Below are 16,537 nucleotides of genomic sequence, written 5' to 3' on the forward strand. Positions count from 1 at the left end.
AACCAAACAAATCCCTTAAACAGAAGCTAGTGCATCCTAAAGATAAAACCCCAGACCGAATACGTGCAGAGTGGTATATGCTGTTCAGTGCACCGAGGAATGCTTTGATCTTTATATTGGAGAAACCAAACAACCTCTCCACAGACGCATGGCCCAACACAGAAGAGCGGCCTCCTCTAGACAAGACTCTCAAGTACATCTACACCTTGTGGACAAAGCACATTCTTTTGAGGACCAGAATGTTCACATTTTGGATAAAGAAGATAGGTGGTTTAAGAGGGGCGTGAAGAAAGCCATCTATGTTAAGAGAGAAAAAACAACTTTAAACAGTGGTAGACTCAGATTCCAGCTTCCAAAAACTTACAATTCATTTATAGAGATGATTCCTTCCAGGTATCACCACAAACCCCACCCCATCACAGAGGAACAAAATATCTCCTCTCTTCAGCCAGGTGAACAATCCCTCCTTTAACGAGCGACCCTTCAAAATCATAGACAGGTTTCAGGTATTACAAGACACATTCCCCTCTTTAACGATAACCCCCCCTTCAACGACCGACCTTCAGAATCATAGACAGGTTTCAGATAATATAGGCAAACAATGGAACCAAACGACCCGCTCATTGGTTATAATTTGCATGTTTCCAAGCAATACAAGACCTTGCCTATATACAGCCTCAAACTCACTGCGGATCCAGACATTTGAATTGATATAAGATATAATATAAGATGGAGCTTGGACATTTAAGGCTTTATGTGTGAGAAGGAGAATTTTAAATATATGTATCTTTTCAATCTGCTGTTATAATAGAAACAAATTGATATGTTTTATATTTTTATATAAATGTGTATTTCTATAATAACTTTAAGAGACACATTTTAGAATATGAATAAAACAATATTGTTTTTAATTTAATTTATTTATGTTACAGCAAAAAATCTTTTGAAAGAGTCTAAGGTGACCAGTTCCCTCAGTTTTAGGACACTTTTTTTTTTTTTTTTTTTTATGGCTCCAAGCACATCGAGCAGTGAGCTGAAATAGAAAAAATATATATTCCCAAATACTGCAAAAGCTGACCATTTTGACATCTATGAATAAGTACATGTGCTGTAGCCCGCAGGACACTAAAGATGGCCAACTAGGACAATCATAAAGCATACGGTGATGTCTTAGACTCCAATGACACTAGGAAACTATGGTAGGGCATCCAGTCTGCCACAGACTACAAACCCACACCCTCATCCTGCCAGAACGACACCGGCATCCTCAATGAGCTCAACAACTTCTTTGGAAGATTTGAGGAGCTGAACTCCAACCCTGCGAGGAAAGCGACACCACACCCTGACGAACAGGCGCTCAGACTGGAAACATCAGCAGTGCGGAAAGTTCTGAGGAAGGTCAACGCGCGGAAAGCTGTAGGTCCTGACAACATTCCAGGTCGGCTGATCAAGGAATACTCGGACCACCTGACCCACATGCTCACGGACATTTCAACACGTCCCTGGACCAGGCCATTGTCCCACGGTGCTTCAAGTCTGCCACTGTCGTTCCGGTCCCAAAGACAACCACCATCACATGCCTTAACGATTTCCGACCCGTCCCACTCACATCCTCCATCATGAAGTGCTTCAAAAAACTTCTTAAGGACCACATTATCTCCACGCTCCCACCATCACACCACCTGTTCCAGTTTGCATACCAGTCCAAGCGCAGTGCAGAGGATGCAGTCTCCACTGCTCTCCACCTGAGCCGGGAGCACCTGGAGGAGAAGAACACCCACCTGCGGATGCTGTTCCTGGACTTCAGCTCAGCATTCAACACAATCATCCCCCAGGACCTGGTACGCAAACTGGGCCCCTTTGGAATAAACACCCCCCTCTGCAACTGGCTGCTGGACTTCCTCACTGACAGAACCCAGGCTGTCAGAGTGGGGAACAACACCTCCGACGTCCCCTCCAGGGCTGTGTCCTGAGCCCCCTGCTGTTCACCCTGATGACCCACGACTGCCGTTCACGCCTCAGGTCTAACCACATCCTGAAGTACACGGATGACACCACAGTAGTGGGCTTCATCCGGGACAACAACGAGGTGGCCTACAGGGAGGAGGTGCGGCATCTTTGGAGTTCCTGGGGGTGCGCATCACTGACAACCTCAGCTGGTCACCCCACATCTCCTCACTGCTGAAGAAAGGCCAGCAGCGCCTGCACTTCCTGCGTTGGATGAAGAGTGCATCCCTCCTGCCCCTCATCCTTCAGGCCTTCTACAGAGGGACCATCGAGAGCCTGCTGACCAGCTACATCTCCAACAGGTCTAGGATCAGCAGACCCTCTGACTGGAAGTCTCTACAGAGGGTGGTGTGGACAGGGGAGAAGATCACGGGGGCGCCGCTTCCCTGCATCAAGAATATTGTTGGACAGGCGCTGCCTATCCCGGGCTCACCAGATCCTCTCTAACCCCACCCACCCCAACCATAGACCGTTTTCCCCCCGGCGTCCGGCAGAAGGTTCCGCAGCATCTTCTGCAGAACGACCAGACTACTGAACAGTTTCTCCCCCCTGGCCATCAGACTGCTTTACGCTACATAACACTCCTCCGAACCACCCCCCACCCCACACACACACAAACACACACTAAAACCACCCCCGATGGACATGGACAATACACGCACCTTAGTTTAATTATGTCTTCAATTTAATGTTTCGTTTTCAATAACTCAGTGCAATATTCAATAACCAGAGATGGGAAAAGTACTCACTTTCTGTACTTGAGTAAAAGTACAGATACTTGTGTTAAAAAATACTCTGGTAAAAGTGGAAGTACTGATTAAACTTCTTTACTCAAGTAAAAGTAACAAAGTACAGGCTTGTAAATTTACTTACTTAAAGTAAAAAAGTAAAAGTAGAAACCTAGAAGCCTACATTTTAAATGGATGTCTGTCAATAGGACTAGATCTCCGTTTTGTTCATTTTCAATCATCTCGTCGTCCATGCTACTATGCTAACGCCACCGCCACCAAGCTGCAATGATTTGCCGGGAATGAATACCGCCGAATCTGTCGATTCATCTTGTAGTGGTGCGTCAAATGCAACGTAGATTCCCATCCAATTAGATTGAATTTGGTATTGATGACGTGAAAAATAATAACGGTAACTCCATTGAAATGATTCAAAACTAAAGTAACGAGCCAATTTTTTAAAATGTAAGGAGTAGAAAGTACAGATATTTGTGTAAAAATGTAAGGAGTAGAAGTAAAAAGTCGCCATAAAAATAAGTAGTAAAGTAAAATAAAAATATCAGAAAAATCTACTTGAGTACAGTAACGAAGTATTTGTACTTCGTTACTTCCCATCTCTGTCAATAACTCAGTGCAATATTTATTTATTAATGTGACTTCTTCAATAACTCAGTGCAATATACACTATATTGCCAAAAGTATTTGCTCACCCATCCAAATTATTGGAATCAGGTGTTCCAATCACTTCCATGGCCACAGGTGTATAAATTCAAGCACCTAGGCATGCAGACTGTTTTTACAAACATTTGTGAAAGAATGGGTCGCTCTCAGGAGCTCAGTGAATTCCAGCGTGGAACTGTGATAGGATGCCACCTGTGCAACAAATCCAGTCGTGAAATTTCCTCGCTCCTAAATATTCCACAGTCAACTGTCAGCTGTATTATAAGAAAATGGAAGTGTTTGGGAACGACAGCAACTCAGCCACGAAGTGGTAGGCCACGTAAACTGACGGAGCGGGGTCAGCGGATGCTGACGCGCATAGTGCGAAGAGGTCGCCAACTTTCTGCAGAGTCAATCACTACAGACCTCCAAACTTCATGTGGCCTTCAGATTAGCTCAAGAACAGTGCGCAGAGAGCTTCATGGAATGGGTTTCCATGGTCGAGCAGCTGCATCCAAGCCATACATCACCAAGTGCAATGCAAAGCGTCGGATGCGGTGGTGTAAAGCACGCCGCCACTGGACTCTAGAGCAGTGGAGACGCGTTCTCTGGAGTGACGAATCGCGCTTCTCCATCTGGCAATCTGATGGACGGGTCTGGGTTTGGCGGTTGCCAGGAGAACGGTACTTGTCTGACTGCATTGTGCCAAGTGTAAAGTTTGGTGGAGGGGGGATTATGGTGTGGGGTTGTTTTTCAGGAGCTGGGCTTGGCCCCTTAGTTCCAGTGAAAGGAACTCTGAATGCTTCAGCATACCAAGACATTTTGGACAATTCCATGCTCCCAACTTTGTGGGAACAGTTTGGAGCTGGCCCCTTCCTCTTCCAACATGACTGTGCACCAGTGCACAAAGCAAGGTCCATAAAGACATGGATGACAGAGTCTGGTGTGGATGAACTTGACTGGCCTGCACAGAGTCCTGACCTCAACCCGATAGAACACCTTTGGGATGAATTAGAGCGGAGACTGAGAGCCAGGCCTTCTCGTCCAACATCAGTGTGCGACCTCACAAATGCGCTTCTGGAAGAATGGTCAAAAATTCCCATAAACACACTCCTAAACCTTGTGGACAGCCTTCCCAGAAGAGTTGAAGCTGTTCTAGCTGCAAAGGGTGGACCGACGTCATATTGAACCCTATGGATTAGGAACGGGATGTCACTTAAGCTCATATGTGAGTCAAGGCAGGTGAGCAAATACTTTTGGCAATATAGTGTATGTATATATATACTCTTTACCCTGTATATAGCTAGGTCTTACTGTAACTGGAGCGTGTAACAAAAGTAATTTCCCTCTGGGATTATTAAAGTATTTCTGATTCTGATTTATTGTGCAGGAATAAGGTCTCAGCTCTATTACACTGGTAGCCAAGTAATCAACATTTCACTGTCAAGATTCACCCTGTGTTTTTTGTGCAATGACAATAAAGGAAGTCTAAGTCTAAGAGCTCTGAGGCCACAAATGATCTCAGAGCTCTATGATGGGCAGTATTTACAGCTCTGAGTCTATGATCTGATTACTACCTGTTCAGTACAGCCCCTGAAATTCAGCAATGTTATGAATGTGGGGGGGCAACATGCTTCTTCCTGGACTCAAAGGACAGATAAGCCCCTAATCTGAGAAAAGAGGCTTAGCCAAATTCTAAAACTGTTTACAAGTAATTTAATGTAGAAGGTAAAGAAAATTTATTTTCATTCCAGATTATAGGATATTCATAACAGATTGTATTTGAGCCCCAGAAAGATTGTGATCTGTGGGCATCTGGAGGTTACCTTTTTAATTTAAGAGTAACATTAATTTAGTTGTATCTGAATTTAGGATGAGATTCAGAAAATAGAGTAGATTTTGCTTTTTGTTGCTATTGCCTCATAGAGAGGAACAAGGAGGAGGCTAACGATAAGGTAACCCACATGGTGGAGGCTTTCCACCTAATTTCCACAGAAATTCAGTGAAATACAGGTTAAACCTCTGCTTGCCAGCTTATCCCAGGGCCATACAGAGACACACAGGACAAAAAAAAAAAAAAAAATGCACACACACACACCCACGTTGTGTCACAATATGATTCAAATCCACACTGCAAAAACAATCCAGAAATAAGTAAAAAATGGCTTAAATTAAGTATATTTAGCCTTAATTTGAGCAGGTAAATAAGATGATTTGCCAATGGAATGAGTATTTTCACTCTTAAAATAAGATAGTTAGATAATATTTACTTGAAATAAGACGATAAAATAGTTTTTTCTTATTTTAAAAGGAAATTGTCTTGTTCCATTGGCAAAGTGTCTTACTTATCTCCTCAAATCAAGGAAAAACACACTTATTTTAAGAAAAAATAACTTATTGAGATTTATATTTTTTGCAGTGCAGAACCTTCTTGTTGCAAAGTAAAGGTGCTAAAAACCATGGTAACCAATGTGGCATCAAGCAGGTCCGGAAAACATCTTTGAATTGTTGTAACAGTTGCAAATCTCTCTTAATAAGATTTATTTTTGTTTTGCAATCCTAAACCTACATTGAACAAGTCTAGCTTTTGCTGTATGTAATAGTTTTTCCTGAGTGAAATGTAAGTCTCTGCACCATTCTTGAATCCTTTACAGCCTCTGCAAAGGTTACTTCCTGGATTTTTATAAATTTAGCCCCATATTCCCACTAACTCTGAATCGCCTCCTTGCGCCTGCTGAAGAGAAGAAAACCCATAGGCTGATTTTGCTGCCATCTGTTGCTATGTGGATGATGGTTTCCTGTTAAATACATACATCCAAAATGTCACCTGTGAGTGTTCCTCAACCTCTAATGTGACTGACAGATTAACTTACCTGAGTTGTAAACTTCGGCACCCACTCTGGATTAAACCTATTAGCTGCTTCTCTCAGTTAATCTTGCTATGTATGGTGTAGTATGGATTTTAGGTGTGTTTCCATTTTTTTATTTCCATTTTGAAGTATTGCTTCAGAAAAGCTTGGTAGAAATAGCATGATTCACAATAACTCAAGTCTCTGGCTTTTGTATTACTTGTATTACTTTGCTTCAACCAAATAGAATCGTCACAAGTTTGTGAATATTTACTGAGACTAAACTGTACAAATTCACATTTGTTTAGTGGCTTGTCACCTGAAATTCAGAAAAATGCATTTAGGTTTGCATTTGTTTTGCATCAAAATGTGAAAAACCAATCAAGTTATTTTTACCCTGAAAGCATACCTGTTTTTTATTAAGCACAGATAATTAAGCTCTGCTTAATTTTGAATGGTTGAGCTACAAGACGTAAAAGTAATCTACACCTGGAAATGAGAAAGAAATACACTATATTGCCAAAAGTATTTGCTCACCCATCCAAATTATTGGAATCAGGTGTTCCAATCACTTCCATGGCCACAGGTGTATAAATTCAAGCACCTAGGCATGCAGACTGTTTTTACAAACATTTGTGAAAGAATGGGTCGCTCTCAGGAGCTCAGTGAATTCCAGCGTGGAACTGTGATAGGATGCCACCTGTGCAACAAATCCAGTCGTGAAATTTCCTCGCTCCTAAATATTCCACAGTCAACTGTCAGCTGTATTATAAGAAAATGGAAGTGTTTGGGAACGACAGCAACTCAGCCACGAAGTGGTAGGCCACGTAAACTGACGGAGCGGGGTCAGCGGATGCTGACGCGCATAGTGCGAAGAGGTCGCCAACTTTCTGCAGAGTCAATCACTACAGACCTCCAAACTTCATGTGGCCTTCAGATTAGCTCAAGAACAGTGCGCAGAGAGCTTCATGGAATGGGTTTCCATGGTCGAGCAGCTGCATCCAAGCCATACATCACCAAGTGCAATGCAAAGCGTCGGATGCGGTGGTGTAAAGCACGCCGCCACTGGACTCTAGAGCAGTGGAGACGCGTTCTCTGGAGTGACGAATCGCGCTTCTCCATCTGGCAATCTGATGGACGGGTCTGGGTTTGGCGGTTGCCAGGAGAACGGTACTTGTCTGACTGCATTGTGCCAAGTGTAAAGTTTGGTGGAGGGGGGATTATGGTGTGAGGTTGTTTTTCAGGAGCTGGGCTTGGCCCCTTAGTTCCAGTGAAAGGAACTCTGAATGCTTCAGCATACCAAGACATTTTGGACAATTCCATGCTCCCAACTTTGTGGGAACAGTTTGGAGCTGGCCCCTTCCTCTTCCAACATGACTGTGCACCAGTGCACAAAGCAAGGTCCATAAAGACATGGATGACAGAGTCTGGTGTGGATGAACTTGACTGGCCTGCACAGAGTCCTGACCTCAACCCGATAGAACACCTTTGGGATGAATTAGAGCGGAGACTGAGAGCCAGGCCTTCTCGTCCAACATCAGTGTGCGACCTCACAAATGCGCTTCTGGAAGAATGGTCAAAAATTCCCATAAACACACTCCTAAACCTTGTGGACAGCCTTCCCAGAAGAGTTGAAGCTGTTCTAGCTGCAAAGGGTGGACCGACGTCATATTGAACCCTATGGATTAGGAACGGGATGTCACTTAAGCTCATATGTGAGTCAAGGCAGGTGAGCAAATACTTTTGGCAATATAGTGTATGATTGATACTGAATTGTTTATTCTCTACTCAGGACTCAAATTACAAATAGAAAAAAAAAATCTTTGTTCAACATAAAATTGGAAAGTTACAAAAGAGAACCTGAACACTATTCTATAGAAAATGGCATTCCAGTATTTATTCCTTGGTTTAAAAAAGGATATTCAATACACCTTACCCAAAAAGGGAGTTTAAGCGCCATTATCACTTCTGCTGAAGTGCTCACTTATGACGTAAAATACCTGATATGCTACATTCAATAGATTGTTCCTGTAAGAGATGCACCATGGTTATATATTAACTGCTGTTGAAGTCATCAGCTTCCGGTAGGAATCACCTCAATGACTGCAGCTTCCTGTTAGGCTTTTTTTTTTTTTAAACACTGTTCAAACATTTAGAGCTAATAGATTATAAAAAAAAATACTTTGAATTAGTTTGACTTAATGATCTGGTTGAATTGTCTCTATTAAGTGCCTTTAGATGTCATGTGTTGTGACTTGATGCTATATAAATAAACTGAATTTAATTGAATTCAATATACCCTCTTATTGAAGAGTTGTGGGGCTTCTGCCTATCTCCAGTGTTCATTGGGTGAGAGGCAGAAAGTACATTCCCCAGAACACACTATAACAGCAGTACACTTTTGTGGCAGCATTATATTGTGGCCATTGCCTTTTGAGTGAGAACAGGGAACCAGAATGAGATCGACTGAAGGACAAATGGTGCAAAAATAAACAGCAAATTGAAGATTTTCCTCCCAGCAGAAGTTCCAACACCATAACTTCATCATTCCATTTCTACAGTGCTCCTGACCTTAAACCTGAGCATGTGAAACACACTGTTATTCTGGATAAATGAAATGGGTAATTTTTCTTGCTTTTGTGACACAGTACTTGAAAATTCAAATGACTAAATCTGAAAAAAACAAACATTTTTGTTCAACTACAGTGAGTCGCTGAATGGAAAATGGCCATTGGTGTTACAATCAGAAATTAATGGCTGCCATAGCACTCTTCTTGCACATGTTTTTTTGCCCTTAGTAAAAGCACTTTGTCCTGAGTAGTCCACCAATCTGTGTGTATGAATAATTGAATATTTGGGAGTGTGCTTGGGTTCCTGGCAGGTGCAGGTCCAATTAGGTTTGTGTAAAAATGTCAAGTCAAGAAAATAACCAGGATCCATTATAATCAAAAGAGATGGTCTTGATAAACATAAATTACCTCTATATTTTGGGTTAAACATGCAATATAAAGACATTAAATCTACTGAGACACGACATAAATATGCCTTCATCCGGTTAAGCAGATCATCATTGTCCGTAAAGTCTTTGTCAAACCCGTCTGGCAAAATTTTAATTACTTTCTTTGTAACCTTATCTTTCTCAACCTTTACTCTATGATTAACTTTCTTTTTCCCTTTTCTTAGGCAGAAATCATCAAGACTTTTGTCGAGCACATCTATTGACGATCTACATCTTCTCTTTGGACTCATTCTGTTCAATCACAGACACATAAGTGGGAAATCATGAACTGGGGTGCTCTGCAGTTGCTGCTCGGCGGAGTTAGCAAATACTCCACTGCCTTTGGCCGGGTCTGGCTCTCTATGGTGTTTATCTTCCGGGTCATGGTGTTTGTAGTGGCGGCTCAGGGTGTGTGGAAAGATGAAAGCAAAGACTTTGTCTGCAACACTGACCAGCCAGGCTGTACCAATGTTTGTTACGACCACTTTTTCCCCATATCACAAATTCGCCTCTGGGCGCTGCAGCTTATTTTTGTCACATGCCCATCGTTCATGGGTCAAAGGTCATATCAGATACAGGGAGATGAAGAATGCGAAGTACGCTAAACTAAACAAAGGGAAGCACATGTACGCCCGCCCTGGAAAGAAACGTGGAGGGCTTTGGTGGACATATTTGGTAAGTATTGTGGATTTTCAAGGATTAGTTTACTTTTATTTCGCTTTGAAATAAAGTGTGGGTTAAAAGTTATTGGAAAATATATAAAATCTTTCAAGTACTAAAAGTAACAGTCATATTTTGAATTTTCTTTGCCAGTTTTGTCATAAATCCATTCCATTTTGCAGCTGAGCCTTATCTTCAAGGCCGGTTTTGATGCTGGCTTCCTCTACGTCCTGTACTACATCTACGAGGGTTATGATATGCCACGCTTGTCCAAGTGCTCCCTGTTCCCCTGTCCTAATACAGTGGATTGCTACATATCCCGACCCACAGAGAAAAAGATCTTCACCCTCTTTATGGTGGTCTCCTCTGCTGTCTGTATCTTCATGTGTATCTGTGAGATGATCTACCTCATCTTCAAACGTATCGAAAAGTTTATTGAAAAGAGGAAGGAGGAAGAAATTATGTTTTTTGTAGAGACTCACGAGATGAAACCACTCTCACGACCCAAGTCGCAATACAGGTCCAAATCTAAAGAAAGAGTGGATCCTACAGCATCAAATCAGAACATCAACGACAGTACAGTGGAAGAAAAGCCTTCTAGCTGGTCCACGAAGCAAGTGCGTGGGGGTTGGAGCAACAACAGAACAGATAACGAAACATCTTCTACGGCGGCGGTCTGTCCTAACTATCCTGTTTAGACTTTTTGTTTTAGATTCCCCCCTGCAATTTTTTCCACTAATTGAAATTTCTTTAAATCCACATTAACATGAATTCAACACACTGTAGTAAACAGATAAACGGAGGCAGAAGATGTCTTTAAGTCATCAATGCAGACATTCAGCGACACACACAAGCTCTTTCAAGCTGAGCATCATCTCATTCACAACACCTGCCGCATCAGGTGTTGTGAATGAGGAATCCAAATCAGAAATAATCCCAGGGCGAAATTACTTTCGTTACATGACTCCATCTGCAGTAGAGTGACTACAGGACCAGTTTTATATCAGACAATTTCATACAACATATAGATATTTAGGAGGTCCCCGCCTCATCTCGCCATCAGTTTGGGGGTCCTTGGCCTGGAAAAAAAAAAAAAGACCCATGTTAGGTACAACGATTCCCAGTTTACCCAATCCTGCTGAAAAGCAAGAAGTAATCTTTCAGAGCGTTATTAACAAAGTCCATGAAGAGGAACACCATTGCTTAAAGCGATCCTTGAAAGTGGATTTGTAAATTACCTCAATCAGTTTATCACTGATATTCAATACAAGCTCAAAATGGACTAATTCAAACCAGGAAAAAGACTTTTGACTTGTATGTTTAAAAAGAGTATTATGTTTGAGTGTCTTATTTACGGTTATCTGTAAGAGGCAGGCTTTTAGCTAGCAATGAATATGGGAGTATATTGTACGCACTTTAACTAAAAAAATGACACATTTTACATCCTGTTTTTGATATTTACAGCTTTGGTACTCCCTAATTTTCCCCCGGAAACTTTGCTTAAATGTTCAAAATTTCACAAGCAGCGGATCCTGAGTTGGAAAACTTGAATTTTTGTTGTTTGAAGCACCACATCAACCAATCACAGAAGTTTATCTAGGAGCTGGCAGGGAGTTGGACAGTGATGCTGATGGAGGTCGCTATGATTACTCCACTGAAACTGTTTATTAATGCCTAAATTAACTTAGAATATCTTAACCTGCCAGCAAAACATGTCTTCTTCCAGTCGCCAAAAAAAAAAAAAACCCCTAAGAGTCGCCATGGCCTGAAGCAGCTGCAGCTGGGGATTCCAAGTGACAGCGCACCGTCGATATGTGAGGATCAGAGAGCCTCAGACAGCGTAATAATATGCTAAGGCAGAATCGTAATCTTGATGAACTGACGGCACAGAAAATGTTTTGAGGTGGACTTTCTCGCATAAAAATAAATCCAAACTAGAAAAAAAAAAAAAACTAAAAGGTGACATGGCCCAAGGCAGCTGATCACAGCAAATATAGCAAAGCCACTCTGCCATTGAACACTGAAGCAACAGAAACATCAGATGAATCTGTAAACACTTAAAGATCCTCTTTAGGCGTGTCTAACCTTAATGTGTACAAGAATCAAAAACCACCTCTAGTTTTCCACCTCTAGTCAAGCTCATATACTTCCCAAAAGTAGTGTTATGAAAAGACATAAAGTTAGCTGCATTCCACCTCAAAATGCAGGAAATAGTGTTTTAGAGTCTAAATTTCTAAATTTTCTGCCGTTGGATACTCCCGGAACCCCCTGCGATGTGATACACTAAGGCCCCGTCCACACGAAGACGAACTCTGGCCTAAACGCACAAATTTTTCACCAAACCAGCCTCTCATCCACACGAAGCCGGCGTTTCGGGGGTCTGTAAACGATCTTTTTTTTATTCAGCCTTCAGAGTGGGAAGATTTCGAAACGCCGTTTTCGCGTTTCCATCTTTACGCTCTAACCGCATTTTTTTTTTTTACACGCATGCGTCATAGCGTCGCCTCTAAACACGCATGCGCGACCAGTATCACAACAACAATGGCGCCGTTGCTGCTAATGCTACTCACCCTGCTGTCGGGCTTACAACAGAATCTTCTTCTTCTGGAATATCTCCAGGAAGAACAGAGCAATATCGACGACATAGTTCAGCACCTGAATTTGACTTAACCACGAAAATGGACCCGCAGGGCAACCATGTATAAATATTAGTGCGCATGCCCAACATTTCGTCGCTTATTTTTGCTTTGGCACCACAGCGCCACTTACAGGCCTGGCATACATTTTGCAGCGTTTTCATGCATTCGTGTGGACGCTCACATTTATTTTACGTCTCTGTCTTTACGGCAAACGTTTTGGAAAATATCAGCGTTTTGTGTTCGTTTTGACTTCGTGTGGACGGGGCCTGAGTTGTGCGTACACCCTATGAAATATTCCTAGCTAAAAGCCTAGTAAGAGGTGTAAATAATCAAGACCCAAAGACAAAGTAAATGAAGCTACTGACATGGAGAAAAGCAATAACCACTATTGATTAACAGATAGAGAAATTAACAATCAGAGCACTTTGCAGAAAAAATGTTGTAACTTCATAAACTGCTTTTAATATTACTTTCATAAGAGAAACAATCAACAAACAAGCAACAATCTTCGAGTCTGACTTACTGATTACTCCCAAAACAATTAATTCCTACAACTCTTTTGAACATTTAACCCTTAATTTCCCTGATCCAAATTTCAAGGCAAGAAAACCTCTTCTTTTTGTAACTTTGTATCGTCCACCAGGTCCTTACTCTGAATTTTTAGATGAGTTTGCAGAGTTCCTTTCTGATTTGGTATTAAATACTGACAGGGTCATCATAGTGGGAGATTTTAACATCCATGCTGACATTGAAGGCGATAGCTTAAGAGCAGCCTTTAATGCTATCTTAGACACTATTGGCTTTGTTCAAAATGTGAATAGTCCCACGCATTCTCATCTTCATACTTTGGATCTTGTGCTGACATACGGCATAGAATGTGAAGAAATAACAGTATTTCCTCACAACCCTGTCCTCTCTGACCACTTTCTAATAACCTTCAGGATTACTTTAACAGAGTTCTCCTCCCCCAAAAGAAGGTTCAATTTTAGTAGATCTTTATCAGATAGTGCAGTTATAAATTTTAAAGAATCTGCTTCACTTTCTCTCTGCTCTGTGTCACTGAGCAGTGCTGCAGAGTGCAAAAGCTTAGCTTATTCCCCTTCACAGGTTGATGATTTTGTTGAGGGGGTTGCTAGTTCTCTGCGTATTGCCTTAGACAACGCAGCTCCTTTGAAAATGAAAACCGTTAAAAATAGAAAGCTTGCTCCTTGGTTTAATGCAGAGCTGCGTACTTTGAAGCAAAATGCTAGGAAACTGGAGAGAAAATATCGCTCCACAGGCCTGCGAGAGTCCTTCCTAGTCTGGAAAAATGGTTTACTGTTGTATAAGAGGACCCTTTGTAAAGCAAGAGCAGCATACTTCTCCTCATTAATAGAGGAGAATAAGAATAATCCTAGATTTCTTTTTAATACAGTTGCCAAACTCACCCAGAGCCATAGCTCTGTTGAACCGTCCATTCCACCTGCTCTTAGCAGCAATGATTTTATGGGATTCTTTATAAATAAGATTGATCTTATTAAAAATAAGATCATAAGCACTCCTCTATCCGCGATTGTACCTGAGGTAGTCATGGAATCTGAACCGGGTTTAGACTGCTTTGATCCAGTTGAACTCTCTGAATTAGCAAAATTATTGTCTTCATCTAAGCCTTCAACTTGTATGTTAGATCCAGTTCCAACCAGGTTATTTAAGGAGGTATTCCCTTTGATCTCCTCCTCCATTTTAGATGTGATTAATCTATCTCTGTTACAGGGATATGTACCTAAAGCTTTTAAGATTGCTGTAATTAAACCTCTGCTTAAGAAACCGTCTCTTGACCCAGATGACTTGGTCAATTATAGACCTATATCCAATCTTCCTTTCTTATCCAAAATTCTTGAGAAAGTAGTTGCCAAACAAGTTTGCGATCACTTCCACCATAATGAACTTTTTGAAGAGTTTCAGTCTGGCTTTAGAGCTCATCATAGCACTGAAACAGCTCTGGTGAAAGTCACTAATGATATTCTCATGGCCTCTGATAATGGACTTGTATCTGTGCTCGTCCTGTTGGATGTTAGTGCTGCATTTGATACAGTTGACCATAATATTCTTTTAGAAAGACTTGAATATTTTGTTGGAATTAAAGGAACAGCACTAGACTGGTTTAAATCTTATCTATCTGATCGAATTCAGTTTGTTCATGTTAATGATAGATCTTCAACACGCTCAAAGGTTACCTGTGGAGTACCACAGGGATCAGTGCTAGGACCAATTCTCTTTACTTTATACATGCTCCCAATTGGTAGAATTATTAGACAGCATGGGATTAATTTCCACTGTTATGCTGATGATACCCAGCTATATCTGTCTATAAATCCAGATGAAGCTAACCCATTACATAGATTACAGGCATGTCTTGAAGACATAAAAACCTGGATGACTCTTAATTTTCTGCTTCTGAATGCAGACAAAACAGAAGTTATAGTCTTTGGACCAGAGTCTCTGAAAAAGAAACTGATTAGCCAGTCACTTCATTTGGATGGGATTAAACTGATTTCAGATAATAAAGTAAAAAATCTTGGTGTTATTTTTGATCAGGACCTGTCATTTAAATCCCATATCAAAGAGGTTTCTAGAATTTCCTTCTTTCATCTGAGGAACATTGCAAAAATTAGAAATATCCTGTCCAGGGGTGATGCTGAGAAACTAGTCCATGCATTTGTTACTTCAAGGCTGGACTATTGTAATTCTTTACTATCAGGAAGTCCACAAACTGTAGTTAAAAGCCTTCAGCTGATCCAAAATGCTGCAGCCAGAGTTCTAATGAAAATTAAAAAGAGAGATCATATCTCGCCTATCCTGGCTTCTCTTCATTGGCTTCCTGTTAAATCAAGAATAGAATTTAAAATCCTCCTTCTCACATATAAAGCCTTAAATGGCCAAGCTCCATCTTATATCAGAGATCTGATTGTTCCTTATGTTCCTAACAGAGCACTTCGCTCTCAATCTGCAGGTCTACTAGTGGTTCCTAGAATTTCTAAAAGTAGAATGGGAGGCAGATCTTTTAGTTATCAGGCTCCTCTCCTGTGGAACCAACTACCAGTTTTAGTCCGTGAGGCAGACACCCTGTCTACTTTTAAGGCTAGGCTTAAAACTTTCATTTTTGATAAAGCTTATAGTCAGGGTGGCTCAGGTTATCCTGAGCTATCTCTATAGTTATGCTGCTATAGGCTTAGACTTTTGGAGGACATAGGGACCCCCATTTCATCATTCTGCTTCATTCTCTCTCTGTTCTCCTATTCTGCAGAATCTGTTAGTTCAATCTCTAACCTTCTGCTCTCTCTGCTTTTCCTCAGAGTAGCTTTGCCTCGTCTGTTCCTGTTTGGCTGTGACGTCATCCTGGAAAAAAACATCAGCTGTGCTGCTTCTATCAACACCCTTGTTAATAGATGTTGGAGATCGGCCTGTTTTCCAGTGTGGTCCTGTTTCTCTGACCGTGACTGAGTGGATGTGCTCTCTTCGTCCTCTGGCATGGGAGCTGCCTTGGAGCTCGTCTGCCTGGCTGTGTGTTTCCTGGACGGGGCCGCCTTTTACAGCTGCTTTTTGTATCTCTGCTTCTGTCTCCTTGAACCCCAGTCGGCCTCGGCAGATGGCCGCTCACACTGAGCCTGGTTCTGCTGGAGGTTTCTTCCTGTTAAAAGGGAGTTTTTCCTCTCCACTGTCGCTACAAGCATGCTTAGTGTGGGGGATTGTATTTGAGTCAATGAGTCAATGCAATCAACTGGTTTTCCTTAGATAGAAAACTTTGTATCAATTTGACTGTATGATCTGGTTGAACTGTAAAGTGCCTTGAGATGACATGTGTTGTGAATTTGGCGCTATATAAATAAACTGAATTGAATTGAATTGAATTGAATAATACATATTGAGAAGGGGATTAAGAAGTGTTGAAAATGTTGTGTTTATACTTTGTATTTATCATTGAAACCAATAAATGCCTACCTCATAAAATTGTTC

At 41.4% G+C, this 16,537-nt stretch overlaps 1 protein-coding gene and 1 pseudogene across 1 annotated transcript in view; both read left to right on the top strand.

The window, feature by feature from the left end:
- pef1 (penta-EF-hand domain containing 1) overlaps nt 1-16,537 on the top strand; it is a 53,345-nt gene that overhangs the window by 26,196 nt on the left and 10,612 nt on the right. The gene's annotated exons all lie outside the window — the stretch shown is intronic.
- Nucleotides 8,629-11,882, top strand: LOC119784657 (annotated as a pseudogene).

The sequence above is a fragment of the Cyprinodon tularosa genome, unplaced genomic scaffold (genome assembly GCF_016077235.1).
Source record: "Cyprinodon tularosa strain WSP-4 unplaced genomic scaffold, ASM1607723v1 ctg230, whole genome shotgun sequence".
Lineage (NCBI taxonomy): Eukaryota > Metazoa > Chordata > Actinopteri > Cyprinodontiformes > Cyprinodontidae > Cyprinodon > Cyprinodon tularosa.